This window comes from Triplophysa dalaica, chromosome 14, assembly GCF_015846415.1.
Source record: "Triplophysa dalaica isolate WHDGS20190420 chromosome 14, ASM1584641v1, whole genome shotgun sequence".
NCBI classification, from domain to species: domain Eukaryota; kingdom Metazoa; phylum Chordata; class Actinopteri; order Cypriniformes; family Nemacheilidae; genus Triplophysa; species Triplophysa dalaica.
The window spans coordinates 9,466,288-9,484,682 of NC_079555.1; the positions used below are offsets into that span (position 1 = coordinate 9,466,288).

At 40.7% G+C, this 18,395-nt stretch overlaps 1 long non-coding RNA gene across 1 annotated transcript; it reads right to left on the reverse strand.

Moving 5' to 3' along the window:
- Positions 1-7,794: 7,794 nt before the first annotated feature.
- Positions 7,795-15,807, reverse strand: LOC130435191 (uncharacterized). Its single transcript, XR_008908786.1, has 3 exons — positions 15,719-15,807; positions 8,413-8,478; positions 7,795-8,212 (listed from the first exon to the last, which is right to left on the reverse strand). It is a non-coding gene; the product is annotated as an uncharacterized LOC130435191 (long non-coding RNA).
- Between the last annotated feature and the right edge of the window lie 2,588 nt (positions 15,808-18,395).

Genomic DNA, 18,395 nt, shown 5'->3' on the forward strand with positions numbered 1-18,395 from the left:
CACATACATACATTATCAGGAAAATATGCCTTGACTGCATAAAAGCTCGATAATAGACTGTTTCAGCAGCAACAACATAAACAAACGTTATGTGGTCCAAACTTCATCAAGTAGTTTTATTGTCATTTATTACAATTAATATACCATAAAATATAAATACAAATGAATATAAACTAAGGATAAAATAAATTGTTATATTTTAACCAAACACAGACCAGAAGTTAACTTCGGGCTAGACAATTGAGTCTGACGAATCTTTGATGTTCCAACTTGGATTGTTGCAACATTGGGTTTTTAGCTTAAATTAATATATGAACTTTCTAAATACACTCTTAAAAATAACGGTGCTTCACAGTGCCATAAAATAATATATTTGGCTAAATGGTTTCATAAAGAACCTTTAACATCTAAAGAACCTCTCTGTTCAACAAAAGTTTATTTTTGTCAGAAAAGAACCAAAAATAGTTGTTTTATGGCATTGCTCTGTAGCACCTTTATTTTTAAAAGCGTAATAGTTTTTGGTATGCAGGTCCAATGATGGTACTGACCATGGACACTACATAGAAACAACTATGTAAGTGTCACGTTATGGACAGTGTCACATCTACCTGCATTTCTTGCCAAATTCGAAGAATTATTATACTGCTGTTATTTAATTCAGGGGGTTTGATAATATGTTACTCATTCAAAGGGTCTGATGTGAAATGATAGAAAAAAAGTACACATCCAGATGACTATTAGGTAAGTTTAAAGCTATTTAATCCCTTATTGAACACCAGCAAACACTCATGGAGGTTCAGAGATGTAGATCTAACCCTCACAAATGTCAAGGCTTAGAAGGCAAAATCCTACAAAAGTATCTATCGCTCTATCTAGTAACATCTCAAAACATAACATGACCTTGTTCTTCGCGGCACAGCTAGCACCCTGAATCAGCTGGACCATTACATCAAAGTCACCAAAGCTCATTAGACTGGAATGATCAGTTTAGACATTGCAGTCTGACCCAAAACACTCACTGGTCAGCGGCACTCATTACTGCTCTTGGACGTCCTAACACGTCAGGTCAGGAACTGGCTAATCTCTCCCTCAGCCTGCCCGATGTTCCTATCTGAAATTGTGGACCGCCGCAGACGCACGAGGTGGACCCGATTACATACCTTTTGTCTCAACAGTGCAGACAAAAAATTATAATCCCTTATGTAACTTACGTCTGAAGCTTTTCCTCTTTCATGCTTTTTTGTGATCGTTGGATAATTGAGTATAGAGTGTCAGCTAATATGAGCATTTGACCCAGGCCAGTCTAGACTTTTCTTTGGAAATGAAACATAAGCAGAGTGAAGACTAACATGGGTGTGGTTGCTACGCCACGCTCGGCAACCAGGTTTTTCCCCATTTCTCATGTCTAGCATCATGCTAAGTGTTTAGATTCACACATATACCCATCTCGAAACTGCCGGAGAGTTGCTGAACTCACCCTAAACAGCTCTGCCTTCAATTACAGGAAGGATTGACTTTAATGAAATTTCACTCCACATAATGAACCCACAGGAACTCAGCAATCTCTCTAAAGATAAATAGGTGAAATGACCTTATCGGCCTGGTGGGCTTGCATTTTACATAAATAACATCTGCTTATACTTTGTCAGCCTCTTGAATACTGAAGAGAGGTGTCAGCCACTAAAATGATCTACTTCAGAAGTGCACACATGAAATACACCCAGTAGTCACACACAACGCTATACTTAAGTTTCCTCACTATTCCACAGAAAGTCAGCCAACGAGTTTACAATCGTACGCTTGTCTGTCAAAAAGTTCAATAGAATCCAGCCTGTTTTTATTGAATGAATGTGCAGAGTCACACAGAAATGTTATAAAACAAGAGGCCGGTGGTAGCATATCTGCAACACTATGTAACTCTAGGCATTGACCTGCAAATGGAAAACATTGTATTGCATTCCATCACAGTGACTCTCTCACATGTAATTACTTCCACATTAGATCCCTCGCTCACTCCCTTTCATGAAAGCAGATCCCCTCTGACATCTCCAGGAATACAGCCATGTGTTAGCAATGCACTTGTGTTACACTCGCATTGCCGTAGAATTCCGCTTCGCTGCACGTCCCCTCAAAACAATTGCGCAGGACTGCCCCTTCTTATGCCTGCAGAATCGATTTGAGACGCAGGAGCAGGAAACCTTCCACTGAGCATTTCTTAGCATTTCTTTGTTTATAGGGAGCAAGTGGGTACGGTGAAAAGTGAGCTTGCGACATTACAAACTTTGTAAAAGCAATTACACATTAAAAGTTCTTACTTCTTATTATCTACAGGATGGTTAAATATGTAGCTCGAAATCAAAGTTATGGGCTCCATCCCAAGAGAGCACACATGCAAAAAAAGTATAACTTGGATAAGCGTCTGCCAAATACGTAAATGTAAATCTGGAGAAAAATATCTATTGAAATTGACTCTAAAAGCTTATCTCACAAACATTTAGTGTTTATGATGAAAGTGTGTTATATATGCCAAAATTAAACCGAATAACAGTCTTCCCAGCTTTACAAATACAAAAACGTGGAGACAGGTGAGACAAAAAAACACAATCCCTGATAAAAATATACTGCTACCATATAAAAATAATATAATAAAATTTAATGCATCGCCCTGCCCCGCATGAGAGAGAGAATAAAATATTGAGGTAGGTGAGACTCCTGCTGTGGGCAGGTACAGCGCCAAGACTTCGAGCTCACTACGCCATAATTTCTACGAGGCATATATAAGTTCTTTGTCACTTTGTCACGCAGACAACCACTATACTATGTTCACTCCCGTACCTTCATCACATATGAGAGCCTGCTTTGTTTCTCGTGTCATCTTGGTTTGCATTGCATCTGTGGTTTAGCACCCGCCAGGGGTCTAGTTTTGCGGTGTTTTACAAGACAATGCTTTGTGTACACCATAACGCCTCCTCCTGTTCGACTCAAGGTGAAAATAATAGAACAAGCAGCCAGCTCCATTATTATAATATCAGTTTACATAACCAGGGCACAAAACAGTGAGGGCCATTTCATCAAGCTAATTGCCTGTGTGTAAGGAGGGAGCAAACTTTTTCTTCTATCTCTCAGTTACCGAGCCTTTATTCTTAATCACAAATAGAGCCCTCGTATCCCAGAGGGACTTGCATTCTAATTTACAATTGAACCACAGAGCAAAGCTATCAATCTCTTCCAGACAGTTTTTCGTCGCCCCCATCCCATTTTTTCCCTACGCTCTTGTATAACCGTGTTGAAAGTGGTAATGGATCAAGAAAACAGACGGAATAGCAGAGTTTTTCCACAAAGCCGCGCTCTGAAATCCAATGTTTGACAGAGGCAAACCACAAGAGTCAAGGCCTTGGCACTGTTAGCTATGAGCAAAGGCCAAACACCCTGGCCTTCATAAGCTCCTGGCAGCAAAAAGCCCTCGAGTGAAAGACCTCTGGAGCTTAAGAGATCATTCTCTGAACTTGCGTGTCATACGGACCTACATTTTCTCCAGTCAGGGTGAACGCTTGTAGTTAGCAACAGTGAGTTCTCGCTTAAGTTTGATTTATTCAGTATTGGCTTGTTTACTAAAAAAGGGGTCACTTGTAGCCTGTTTTCATATCATGTTCACACTCAGTTCTGAGCCTTGGACTTGACTGGCCCATCCCTCAATCACTAAGACTCATATCAAAGAGAGCGAGGGAGAGAGAGAGAGAGAGAGAGAGGGAAGGAGGGAGGAATTTAACTGAGCCTACATTCCTCCATGCCAAGTGTCACCCATTCGGTGAAACACCCTGCCCCTCGCCCTCCCTCTACTCGATCCCTGTAATGATGAGTCTTGTCGTTAATGAGTTAATGCGAAAACTCTCAATGTCATCGGCAAAGATAAGATGGAAGAAAGCAGCGCATTGTACACATAATGATAGACTCCCTGACTGCCCCCAAGATGTCACGGGTCAGCCATGTTAAGAATGTGTGCGCCCAATCATCAACTGATCCTTATCTGGCTGGCCTGCAGCTAACCAAGACATGGGCCCGATCAGGGACGCTAATGAATGAACAATGGAAGCCGTGGATTGTTCTGCCTGCCACATGACAGCTTTTATACCAACACATGATGACATAACCAATCAATATATCAATTATCCACCAACTTATTGAACCATAGGCATGAAAACGCACATTATGAAGCTTGTCTGGTGCTAGGTTTGTGCGAACTACGTCTAGTTGTTCAAAAGAAAAGGGAAAGCCAGGGTGTGACCTTACAGTGAACCGTATGAACTGTTATTACCTTTGATACCTGCCATCTCCAGGTCACTGTTTGCATTCAGATGAAACTGAAGCATGTAGGGCAACAGATGTACAAGAGATACATGCAGCTTCAGTGGTGCGGGGAGATTCTCTCTGTGAATTGTTTTATGACAAGATGTGAGTGTCAAACAATTATTTACATTTCAAAGTATCAATATTTAAGTAAGTAACAAGTCTTAAAACAAACGACAAACAAGAAATAAAAAATACAATTATTATTTAAAAAATATATAGAGTACACACATACACACATATATATATATATATATACATGCACACACACATTTGTATATACATGTAATAGAATGGAACCTAACAGTATCACACAGACTAAAGTAGTTAGAATATAATAATCAGATAGTGATATTGTTACCAAACTTATCAAAAATATTTTAGATTGCAAATTGCAAAACACCAAAGCATACACAGAATACCCTACTAGGCCTACTTACTTATGTTTGTGGTGTTGTCTCCCTCCAAAATGATGTCACGTCCTGGATGAAGATGTCACTTCCTGGACGATGTCACTGAGGTGTGACATCATCTATGTCAACTATTGGTAGGTATATTAAAGACTAACAGGATGAAAAATGACACAGGGAATCAATTATATTTCCTAATAAATCAAATTCAAATGTAATAGTTAAATATACAAAAAAGCAAAAAGAGACTTAAAATATTGAAAAACTATAGTCATTATGACAAACATATCACACATATTAATTAACTTTATTGGGTTTATTTAGTAAAATAATGACTCAATAGGCATGTCCTTATTCTTTACCTATGACCCCTGGTACAGAATATACATTATATATTAGCATGTGTGTGTAATATAAATACATCCTGGACACACTATATGCACTTCTTGCACTGCCCTCTAACCCAGATTTTAGTTTACCTATTAGTTGATATATTAACAATGACAAAATAATTTGTTAAACACATATAATTTAACCCTGAGGAATGAATTTCTAGGTACCTATATACATCATTTACTTTTTTTGCGTTTTGAATTTGGTGGGTTCTCTGCTCCCATGGCCTCATGGGATAGAAAAATGTCTGTCAAAAGCAGTGAATCTTCCGCACATTTCTCACCTACTACACTAAACACCGAACAACTATTTCACGTACTGATTTGAAGTATGTATATTCGACCACAGGAAGTGTGGAACACAACTCAGTTATTTGTTCGTGACAAAAGTGTTTTGCTGTAGCTTTGATTTTGTGTGTATGGAATGGAAACTGCATAATAGGAATGGCATACATATAGTGTAATCTACACCCACAGACATATGTTGACTTTTGTATGCAAAGAAAATTGTTGACACAGAGTAAGAATAACTTACATCGATAAATGTTTAAGTTTGCGAATGCATGATCTCACTACTGCATTTGTGGACAGCACAGAAATTACATTTTTAAAACTTGTTATGTCCACATTTTCATCTTAGGTATGTCTTATCATTAATATGTGAAGAACCTTGACATAATTCAATACACAAACCATGAATGTTTAACAGTTTAACCCTAAAAGGATCTTGGCTTAAGAAATGATGTTCCACCCAGAGACAAATGTTGGCCTCGCATGGCATAAAGATCAGAAGGTTAAGGTTATGAATTCCAGCTGTCATTGACATCATACAACTTGACAAATTGTATTATAACAGTCAGTGAAATCTACACCTCCAAGGTGTTCTTTTCCTGCAGTCCCCAGCGTTGTCTCCAGATTCAGGTCTCTGGCTTAGCCTGCCAGTTTAGACAATAGGGGTCCTGCCAAGTCCAGTGGCATTTTGTCTGGTTGTACATTATCTGAAATCAAACGCTCTATTCTGCTTCCACCACTACACACGGAACAATCAGCGCTGATGTGGGAATGCCTGTTATTCACACAATAGGACGTTGACATTTATACCCAGCAGAGAGGAAAAACGGAAATATAAGGGAACAGAATCCCGGATTCTATTTCTGCATGGTACACAAGACAGGGGAGGAGATAATGACACTTTAATACGGGGCTGTTAGTAAAGGTAGCTCTTTATAATGGGAGGTGGAAAATCATTCAGAACGGACACCTGTTGGCAAGGCCACTCGGCATGTGGACAAATAGACGACAAGGCATAGTGGGACTAATAGATTTTATACACGCTTTGGAAGGGATAAAAGAGTGGCATTATCAAATACTAAATCAAGTTCTGGGCATTTATCATTTTTTCTCTTCTCTATAGATAATTGTAGCTCAATACATATGCTTTATGTAAGCAGATAGATTCTATTGCTGTGCACCTGTTCACAGAAATATGGTTGCCAGATGCATACACACCATTAGTATGCGTTTTACAACCGTTTACCATGCAGGAAAGATAGAGACAAATGCACAAAGTAGTTTAAAAAGGAGAAGACATCTTGTTTGTGTTTATCTTCAGCGAAGTGTGTGTTACTAACTGTGTACATTGATATCCCCTGCAATAGCTGGGCATCTGAGCCTGTTATCCAAGGCCTTGACGCAAAGCCAATTCTTTATCCAGTAAGATCTCTCCTGTCGTATAAATCCTATAACACAAGATTAGGCCTTTTGACCACACAGAAGAGATAATGACATTAGCTAATGTCCTGCTGTTTAGTAAGACTGTGTGTAGCACATAGAGATACACATAACCTCCTGTTGCACTGGTTCAGGTCCAAATAAAAGTGTAAACAGAGACACATTTGATTAAACTGCAACACGCAGTATGCTTTGAAGATCATGCAACCTCATTGTATGCGAGGTATAATGGTATGATATGGTTGTTTAGAAACTTTTCAAAGCACAACCAATACGAAATCTTTCTTTAAATGTTTGCTTAGCAAATGCCTTTGCACAGACCTAAAATGACTGCGACTGTTTCAAATCATGCTCCACCACATAAGTACATTTAGAATTTGTTCGGAGCTCTTTGGAAACCAGTATTAATGGTTTGGTATGGTACATTATGCAGTTGGTTAAATATTCCTTATGTAGGGAGTTTCCTGTAGACTGCAGGACACTTCAGGTCAGCGTGTACAGATTGGTCCATGTCAGTAAGGGATGACAGGCTCTTTGTTGGGAGTTTTTCTTGGTTGGCAGTGTGGAGTTGGGTTAATTCGGTTGACCCGTGTTTGTTTTCTTTCAGGCTAATGTTCCTAAGAGCTTCAAGCTCCCATCCTGTGATAGCTCTGCAATGCTTTGTGCCTGCAGCCTCGGTGGTGTAAGATTTTACCCCCTTGAAATTGATGGAAACCCAACCCTAAAACAAGACAAGCCTATCAAGATTGTAGAGTCCTCTTACTTTGCCGACTTTAGTGAAAACTCTGGTCTTGTGCCAGCTTGTGAGGTTTTGTATGTGAACATTATGCTGAATGATGTTTTGAATGCACTTTAATACCAAAAGAATTATATGTTGAGATTTTAAGTAAGCATGCATTAAACATGGTCTGTTAAATCACACTGAGTACAATTATCATGCATAAAATAATTGTGGGACTATGCAAAAAAAAAACTTCATTATGTTACAATATTAATGCTACATTCTAATTAGATATTGTATTTATATATAGACATATACTTTAAAACACAAGCTTATAGGCGCCTGTTCTCAGTTATATAATAGACATTTTTGCAAAAGCCATTTCGCATAAATTTACCACACCATTAGTTTGTTGCTGTAATCTGTGACAATTTAAATATAACCTTCTACACATAGCCAGAAAGAAAATGAGAAGTTTTCACTTTGCAGGACTATAACATGAAAATGTCAACATGTGAACAGCAGGCAACAAGTCATAAAAGTCAGTGAGCTGGCTGATACTTATCACTCAAACGGTTCATATAATCCCTTCTTTATTTCCTCCTGTTTAACTGTAAGCAAAACAGAAGAGCGTGTACTGTGAGTGACATTTACAGAAGCAGTCAAAAATTTAAACACACTTATTAATTCCTTCAAACCTTTTACATCTTCTATAACTATGCATATTTTGTAGACACGAAAAAGTATGAAATCTATAAAACTATGAGTGTGGTGAGTAAAAAAGTGCTTTGTAATGATGAAAAGGTCTCACATGTGGATATAGATGGTTGAGAATGCTGAAGGATCTGATCCATTCAAATTCAGTCTTCTGAAGAATCTAAAACGTAAGAAAATATTTGAGGTCACTACATTATTCTTTATTTACATTTTGTTGGTCTATAGTTCTGATTACTATTACTTTAAATAACAACATTTTAAAATATATGGACATTTAAAAGGCCTGTTTTTTTGTTTAATATGCTATTTCAAATATCACTGACTTCAGAAGTTCAGAAATGCAATAAAGAGTTAACCGCCCCTAGCCATTACTCTTCATGACCCGGGAGGCCTTCTGCACGGCCTCCTCAATGCACAATTCATTTGGTAATTTGAATCAAATGAAACTGTGTCGTGAGACGCTACTCGCGGGCAGCGGCAGCAGCTACGAGCATCTCGCCGCTCCAGATGTGAGCGGTGTTTTATTACAAGAGAAAAGAAGCTGATAGCTGCAGGTGCTGGGGCTGACATAGCAGGACTGGCTTTGCTCCGTCTTGGCAGAGAACGGGTGGGGGCTGGAGGGGGATATCCATTGCCTGTGTTTAATCAGGGCCAGTCGTATGGGATGGGACTCATTGCTCTTTGATGGAGAACACTGTTATGAAGATGGACAGTCACTTTGCTCTCTAAGCGAAACCATCGTTTAGCCTCAAATTCGGAGAGAAAAGGCCCATTTGTTATCCACAGGGGAGTGATGCAGCCATGGCCAGGCGATGTTGGGTGAGAGCAACATGCATTTGCCGAACAATTACAACACTCAGGCATATATTTGGGCGCGGGATGGAAGCAAACAATATGAGGTTTTGAGCCAAAGAGGTAATTTTGTGTGTTAACATGTTTAAGGGGGGACCGTTGTATGAAAATGTCCTGACAAATAACGTGCGAAATACAACTACTGAGGCCATTTTAGGTGATCCTCAATAGTAAAGAGGCCAAAAAAGTTGTACTATAAATGAATATGGCAAAGAGTTCGGTTTAGGGTTAGTGGTAGAATACAGAAAAACACTGAAATCAATGGAGGTCATGACATTTTCTTACTAATAAAGTACAAAAAAGGCTTTGTGTGTTTGGTCTACCCAATTCAGTGCACCAAGAGCCAGACGATAGGCCCATAATTAAACTCACTTATTGGTCATATAAAATGTTTATCCCAATCTAATGCCTCTAACCAATCAACATGATAATTCAATATGACATGCAATAATTGGGGGGAGACTCCGGTTCTTTGGTCAGGTGACACCGCCACCTAATTAGAATGTGTTTATTTTGGGGTATACTGGCCCTTCAACTCTGAGCTATTGAAATGTCACTCTGGGTGACCCTGCGACAGGGTGAGAATGTCCTTTGTAAACACACCGAGACTATGAGACCCACGGCTAGATTATTAGTAATGACAGCTGACTGACAGGACCAAGGGAATACTGCAGCTCTGAATTAGTGGCAGCTATGTCTCATTTAAAATCGGATTATAAGCTCCTTTTGACACCATTGTTTCTAATAGTATCACTTGGCATGGCTCGCGGCTTATTACACCGTCATATTCACTTCAATTTACAGGGATAACAACATCAAAGTATTAATGCCCTCTCAGCATCACTTCTTTGGACAGTGTACACCCGTACTTGGCCAACCAATGTCACTCTGATAACTTCATGGTTACTTTACACCGGTGTGATTTATTAGCAGATCGCCTGACTAACGGCTGAAGAATGGGCCTTGCCCCCAGTCAGACAGTGCATGGAAGACAAGTGTATCTGAAGTCCTAATTCTTAACTCAATCATCTGCTGGCGATGTGAATTGCATTATGGATCATTCTGACAAGACAGACCGCCCCAGTCCTGGACATGAATTTCGACAGGGATTCCAATATGCTAAGCAGTGGAGTGTCAGCGAGGTTAATATACATGAGAAAGAGCTCCTTAAAGTTCCTATCTGTCTTCCCTGTCTGAAAGTCTAGATATTCTAATGACCGCTGCTAATAAAAATGCAAAGGAATCAATTAGTTTAATTAAATCTGGCAACAAATACCGACTTCCAGTGTTTAAGGTCTTTGAGTAATTCTCAAAGGCACAAACATACACGCTGATACAACACGTACAGAAATATGCACACTACATTAGGCAATGATATAGCGCTTAAAAGTACTGTATAAATGTTGTATTTTATGAAAAGCATAAAACGCAATGTTATCAAATACTTTCTGGAAAATCCCTTAAACACACTGCATTTAAAACACTTATAAACATTGACCCCCACCCTGTATTCATAAAAATACATCTCCAATAGGGTTTTCATTCAAGTCAGGGCAGCCAAAAGAAACTAAAAGTACAAAAACAAAGAAATTGAAGAAATACAAGACTGTAAACTCTAGTATAAATACATTTTCTCATTTGTTCCTTAATTCACAAAGCCCACACACCGAGGAAAAAAACTGCAATCATTCAAGTCCAGTTTGCTGTGTTTTCACAGAAATGTTTTTGCATAAAATAACACGAGAACAAAAGCTGAATCACATTTCCAAAGTTCATGAAAATACATACGTTTCCATTTTTAGACCATTCACACATCAAAATATAAAGAAAATGTGTCATGGAGTCCCCTCCAGAGACTTTTCAAGAAATATTTAGAGTAAAAGAATATGCGGCCATCCTCCAGGGACTGATAAGACTCACAGGCCTTTCTGATTTTTTTGGGCCAAACTGACATTTTCTCTCGGCCTTTCAGCCTCGTTCCCAACCGCCTCGATAGGACCACTTTTATGTTTTGTTTTCAAATTCCTTTTTTGTTGCTAACTAACGCAGCTTGACAGGACGGTGGTGAACTTATCTAAAGGAGTGTGGTTTCACAGTGCATGTGTCTTTTCAGCCACATGAAGCACTTAGCACAACCAGAGGCAGCGAGGGTGGGGTGGTGTCCCCCCCCGCCACCCCACCCTCGCTGCCTCTGGTTGTTCTTTCTAGCCTGTGGCAGCTATCAGGTCTGTGTTATGTATAATGCTATCTCAAGCTTTGGACCACTGATACCAGCCTGAGCGGTCAGAGTGTTAGGACTCCTCCAATATCTATTACAATTAGTTTTTGATTAAGGGCCCCGACTTGGCCGTTTGAAGCCTTTAATGTCGTGTCAACTGGTTGATGATGGAGAGAGAAGCATGGACGCCTCCCAGAAACAAAGAGGTTGGTAAAAGGCTCCAAGTGAACCATTTTATCTTACTAATGGAAACCAGATGACCCTTCCTTACTCTCCATTTTTTTAAGAAACCATTTTTTAGGGAGGGGGGGAGATAGACAGCTCTCCCACTCTTAGGTATTTATGTAAGGATTTTGGCAGTTAGATCATTCAGACAGAAGTATCTTTTGATACTGTTTTGAGGGAGGTTTCGGGTTTGTAATGTTGAGCTGGAGCGACGGTGAACAATAAAATAATTTCTTAATTAACACTGACCCGAGTTGCTAAGGTTACCCCTGACCTTTGGAATTAGCACAGCGATAGATACCAAATGGCGGGTATTTACTTAAAGCGTTCTTGAGAAACGCCAGCTTTAACCGAAATAATGGTGACAGAAGATTAAAGTAGACCAATTAAAAGCACTACAAAGTATGAAAAGCCACACTACAATAAATGACCTCTAGAAAAGTGTGGGGGAAAACAAACAATTACATTCCACTTGCATATAGAAATGTTAACAACGTTGTGCATTTACTAATAAGTGTTTAATAGTGCATGTTTCTGTTATTATAAAAGCACTAGTTAAAATGCCATGTTGTTAATAGCTAAGCTGTTACTTTCATTATGACTGGAATTTCTGAATGTCCACGACACAAAGTAATTGATGGAAAAAGGTCAAAGCATATCTTTTAAAATTCATGCTTGTTTAGCAGGAAATTCATTTATAAATATCTCTGTTACATCAGCGTAAAAGCTTATCATATTTTTCTACAATAATTTATTCTTCTAAAACACATTTTCATGATGCTTATGATTAACCCATGAAACTGCCAAGGACAGAAAAATAAACTCAAAATGAGTCTGGGTACTAAGTGGAAAGCCTTGAAGTAGCCTTGAATCTCTTTTATCACGCTGAAGATTTTGTTCATTAAGACAAGCTTAAAATGTTTTAAGATGCGATGAATGTACCAAACCAAGACAACAATTCATTTAATAACACAAAGCGAATATTTCTTCCTTTCAAGGACAGGGTTTAAGTTTATTTCAAATGGGGGAGTTCATAAAGTCTAATTCCTAATTACATTTCATAAATATCTACAACACTACCTGGCGGACGGATTAAAATTCCTGTTAATAACAGACCGAATCGTGAGAAAGTTTATGATTACAGTTTCTGAGCGGAGGAAGATACAAGTACTCGAAGCAAAAACTATCAGCTTGTTCTGTTTTGTTTTCTGAAACGCACACATCGCACACAGAAGAGAAAGCTCTGGCATGCAGGCGGGCTGATAAGTTGCAGCTTGTGCAGTTTCGCTCAGTTTACTTTATCCCTGGGCTGGAAATGACCTTGTGAACTTCAATGTTTTTTTCCCCTTTTCTTTGGTTCTTTCTGTGTCTCTCGCCCTCCCTCTCTACCTCCATCGCTCTCTCTCTCTCCCGTTCTAACCTGCGCCGTACAGTCAACAAGCCACCCACAGTACAGTACCTGCATGAATGTGCTAATGGCTGTTGACAAGTGTGGTTTGCTTGACTAACACAGGTGTGTGTGTTTCTTCTCTCACAGAACGTTAGTCTGACACATAACAGCTCACAGGCTGTTGTCCTATAGGCATAACTATTTGTTTCTTTAGCACCGACGCAGACTTGAATTCGCCAAACATGCTTTTGTACACACATGGCCTGTAACCCAGCGAGCTGTGGCTTAATCATTACCGTGACCCGCTTATCTGTTCGTCAAGCAGGTAACCATTAATAGGTGTTTATTTTCCGATGACCTCTGCAAATGTGCACGGGCCCTTTGCCCCATGAATGTCAACACAGGCCTGATTTCTTTCTCCCTTACTTTTTTTTTCATTTTTTTAATTCATGACCCAGCTGCGGTACTGACATCGCAAGGCCACATTTTTTTGCCTTAAAAAGACAGCGAAGGAGTTTGAAAACAGCACGAAATAAATGAACTGAGGGTCAACCACTAGAAAGCAAAAATGCTGCACAAATGTAAACACGATAAGGGAAGGACATTTACGGCTTTTCCTATTTTTTAATAAAACTGATGATTCTGATAATGAATTCAGCCCAGACTCAAGGTGTTGTAGAATTACTACGAATGCACACCTGGAACGTGGCATTCTGTATTAATGTGCCAAGTTCCTGTGTTGCCTAGCAACCGCAAACAGCCTACAGGAAGTACACTACTTGGCGGATGAATTGTTTATTCATAATATCATTAATAATATATTGAACTGCATATTAAACTTTGGTGTCTTTCATCATAGCGCTGTTGGCATTGTTTTAATAAAAGCCACTCAGCTCCGCTTTGCATTGTGCCTGATAACGCCTGCGGCGAAATCTTTGTATGAACAACCTCTCATGGCTTTTTGCTTTATTATTTGATGGGTTTAGACTTTAAAACCTCCAAAGCCACAGTGACCAACAACACACGGCACAGTCCATCCAAACATCAACCTCCTATATATTCCCAACATTCGGGTATCGTTTGAACTTGAGCTTCATTTTTTACGTCGACCCCACTTTAAAAAACAGTCCGCCCCCCGACCCCAGCGCTCAAAACCCCACCTTGCCTGTGTCCACATGTGTCTCCCTCCCTCTCTTTAGCTGCCGCCCAAATGATAACTCGCCCTTTGTCTCTCTTACTGAGCTGGGTAATATATAGCTGTGAGGCGTCCTGACATAGTTATATTTGCTTGTGTCCTAGAAAAGACAAGGAGACTCAATTACAATGGCAGCCGAGCGAGTGCCTTTACGAATGTCAACGCTTCGCCCAGACGCGGCGTGATGAATAACACCTGACCTCACACCAGGCGCCCATTTCTCAGCAGCCCGCGCACAAGTGTGGACTAGTAAATGAGAAATCGGGATGGGGTAGGCAGCGATGGTGCGTGAGGTGCGAGGGGGCTCTGTTTTTGAGTAGCGTATATGTGTGTGTATGTTTGTTCGAGGCCAGAGGGCACGAAGATGAGACAAACATTGGAGAGCCTGCAGACGTCCTTGCTTTCGCTGCCTGTTGAGCGAGGAGCGGAGCGGATGCTGTGGAATCGTAAGCAGTTGTTTAAAGATTTCGGTCGGGGGGTTCAAGCGCGATCCGCTGGGAGGGTCGACGGCAGGTTGGCCGTGGCCCTTCTGCGGCCTGTGATGCTCTCCTGCAGGAGCAGAGCTAACCTGGGTCATCTTCATCACACGCTCTGTTTATCCACACACGCGCACACACAAGTGCACACGGCACCGGCTGCCTGGCCGCCAGCAGCCTCCTTTCACTCTGGGCAGAGCATAATCCTTGTTGACAGAGAGTGAGTGTGGATATTAGGTCACTTGCGTTTTCATGCTGTACTGTAAAGCACTTAGCGGCTACAGTCGGCCGCGGCGTCAAGACTCACACCAGCACCGTGGCAGTTCAGAGCAACTCTCCTCTGGGAGAAGGGACCTCTCATCCTGCCACTGCACCATCTGACCCTGGCAGGACGGCGGGCTAGGAGTGGTGGGTGGTGGGATCAGCGGGGGCTGTAACCCTGCCCCTGGCGAACTCAGAGGGCAGGCAGGGGAGTCCCTGGCCTCCTGGGAGAGGGAGGGATGAGAGAAGGAGGGAGAGAGAGAGAGAGAGAGAGAGAGGGAGGGTGGAATGAGCAACAGGCAGACACAAGGGCAAAGGCAGATGTGTGCAAGGATAGATGAGAAGATAAATCACAGGCTGTCAGAGCCCTAGGCATTTGCATTCCTGAAATGGATCTCGCGACGGCAGTGGGGTGGGGAGACCTCTGTGCACAGTCCAGCGCACCGTCAGAAGTGGATAAAAATCAGAGGAGTTAGGACATTTGTTCACAGTATGTAAGACGTCACATGAATTACAAAGGAAAGAGTCACGGGTTGAGATGCTGTCAATGTTCTCAAAGGCATACAGAATACATCTTAAATGAAAATTACAAAGTAGTGAGCAGTTGAATAAATAATGCATCTACGTGATGGAGAACTAAAAACAATTTGAACAAGATTCACTGTGTTTATTTAGCTGTAACAAGAAACTGTCAAAGTTCAGAGGACACACACAATATTGGAGGTTGAGGGGAGTCATGCAATCATAGTTTATGGTTGGCAGGCGGTTTGTGATGTATCGTACCTGTGTCCTGGACTTATTCAATGTCATACAGAAGGACGGGTTATCCTTTTGAGAAGTGAGTGGTCTCATCAGCTAGACGAGATGATGTTTGGTTGATATCTGTGAAAATATGAAACAAACTGGTCAGTTGGCAATACATATTATATATCAAAAGCTTATAATACGTATGCCTAAAGTCATAGAAGCCCTACAGCAGAATATAAGCAAAATAAATGCAAAAGAGATCAATGAAATTCTACTTAAATACATTAATAAAAATATAAATCATAATCTAGCAATATGTTCCCAAATTCCAAACGCTGCTAAAGCACTTGCTGTCATTTGTAAAGTATGAAAAAGTATGTTCCCTGACCAGGTTTTACCTCACCGTGTGCAAATCATTAAGCTAGTACCCAAAGTGTCAGTGAAACAGTTAGGGAACATCAAATGATGACATTGGCTTTGCTGACCTCTTTCCATGATGTCAAGCATAGTGAAGCTTAAAGAGGATTACAGTCTAAATCTATCGTGAAGGCTTCCAACTAAATTGACTTGGCATACTGCATACAAAGGACTAAACTAACTTTTTTAAACTAACATTCTTCTTTTTTTGGATGATAGCGAGAGCTGGGCCATTACAGCTGCCGTCTATAGGGGTGCTGGGGCGACCGAAAGCCAGAAAAGGAGAACGAGAAGAGAAATCAAGACTCGTGGTGGGAGGTTCGTCGAAGAGTGGAAAGGGTGGGGAAACTGTCATCAGGAAACCCTTGTCGGCCCGGAATGAGGAGTGTTGAGTAACTAATGAGAATGTTTTACACAAGAAATGTATCACGGCTGAGGAGACACATCTGGGTATGCAACTCATACAAAGAGTCATCCAACTCCAAAAGATTTTTTATTGCTCTAAGTGCAATCCTCCCATTTGAAAGCCAGCCAGAAAGCGAGAGGGAGAGAGTAAGATTCAGAGGACAGCAGGAAACAGCTGGGTTTCCTAAGCAAAACCGCTGGTATGGATGAGGGGAAAGAGGGATGAGTTTCTTTAGAGAATACGGAGGAGGAATATAAACTCGGAGAGAAGTTGCTGGGAAGCAAGCCATGAAACAAGCGAGCGAAAACAAAAAATAGAGGAAAACCAAGACAGACAAGATCAAGATCAGGGGCAAGGAGAAGAGATTATGAAGAACTAATAATGAAACATTGCAAGAGCGTGAAGGGAGGGGGAGTATTGGCGGTTTAGGAAAACAAGTGCGAGAGAGATAGTGGCCAAAATAAGCGGAAATGTAATGTGAGAGAGGCAGGAAAAGGGATGCATGGCTCTGATTTGTGAGATGAGATGAACTGAAACGGGATGGAAGCAAATTCCAGGAAGACGTCTGAAAGCCAGAAAATGAAGTCACCTGTGCAAATAACACTCATATTTACTCATTGTGGAATAATCTTATGACAGTTCTACGTTTTATCTGTCTTGGTCAGGGCTCTCAGGAAGAGGCCTCGGTCCAGGAAAACAAACACGACTGCTAAACCACAGACAGATCATGTGCACATCCTTGGTTTTCTGAAAATGAGGCGAGCAGCAATCGCTGCCCCAATAAGCATGACCTTGCAGGACTAACAAACTATGAGGAACAGATAAAAATATAACAAATCACGACAGTCGCTTCGGTGAATCATTCTTAACAGTTGTAATGCTCCCTGACGTTTTCCTCCCATACTTGTCAGAATCACTGAAATACGCTCACCAGGAATAGCATCAGCAGCAATAAGAAAACCAACCCATGCAATCTTTAACATGAGATGTGAACACATGTTCCCAACTAGTCTGCCAATTACACTACCTCAGATTTACTGTTGTTCTCAATTAAAGAGCCGTTTGGCAACAAATAATAACATGTGTTGTGATGCTGCGGTTCAGCCAAGTTAATGTTTCATATTAGAGCTCGTGTACGACTCGCCAGGCCAGAACTCATGCTGTTTAGTACTTTATTTAACAGGGTATTCATAAGTCATTATACATGCCAAAGTTCTGCTGGGCCGTAATGAGCGAGACAAAAAAGAACAGTCCTTTCCCCCCAAAAATCCCTCCGCTTATAGACGACAATTGAAGGAGCTCTTTCCAAATATTCAGACTCATAAACATTTCAGAAACTATTACAGGGTGCACAGGCTTTACAAATCCAAGAAATTTCATCAACTACTGCCTTTAGGGATTGATTTGCTAGTATTTTAATGGATTTGATTCAAAGGACGGCAGTATGTTCTCGACTGACATTTATAGTACACTCTGAGCTCCTTGTTTAAAAATTTCTTTTTGTAGGACTCCAATCGAAGTGTTTCAAAAGGTGATGAGTAATGAGCACTTCATATGTCTAAAAGACACGTTCTATCACCGCGTAAACCTGGTACGAGCTGAACACTCCGATTCACGGGGTCTTAGGAAATAATTAAGGGCAGCGTAATATTTGGAACGCATCAAACGGAAGTCACATATTTGTAGTTGAATGTCTGAGCTCTCTTTTAAGCCACTTAATGTGTGCAATCTGATATAGTGTTTGCAAACCGTTTACTCATGACCTGTGCTCTCTCTTTCCTTAAGCCATTCAAGAGAACCAGCAAAAGCAAAGTGCCTTTTAAGGCCCTGAGTATTGCCAGAGTCCTCCTTATATTACTGATGATATCTTTACCGAGGGCTTCACTGACA